This window comes from Arachis duranensis, chromosome 1, assembly GCF_000817695.3.
Source record: "Arachis duranensis cultivar V14167 chromosome 1, aradu.V14167.gnm2.J7QH, whole genome shotgun sequence".
In the NCBI taxonomy this organism is placed as follows: domain Eukaryota; kingdom Viridiplantae; phylum Streptophyta; class Magnoliopsida; order Fabales; family Fabaceae; genus Arachis; species Arachis duranensis.
The window spans coordinates 88,140,487-88,140,846 of record NC_029772.3 but is presented as its reverse complement, the minus strand read 5'-3'; positions in this window follow the sequence as shown (position 1 = coordinate 88,140,846).

Sequence of the window (360 nt, the reverse complement as noted above, 5' to 3'; positions counted from 1 at the left end):
CCTGAAATCACAGAAAAACACACAAACTCATAGTAAAGTCCAAAAAAGTGAATTTTAGCTAAAAACTAATAAAAATATACTAAAAACTAACTAGATTATACTAAAAACATACTAAAAACAATGCCAAAAAGCGTATAAATTATCCGCTCATCAGATAGCTACATCCCATCCTCTCAGTGAAAATGGTCCAAATGCTCTGTCACAGCACAGCTAATCATCTGTCGGTTCTCAATCAGGTTGGAGTAGAATCCATTGATTCTTTTGCATTTGTCATCACGCCCAGCCTTCAGGAGTTTGATGCTCGTCACAGTCATTCAATACCGGAATCCTACTCGGAATACCACAGACAAGGTTAGACTT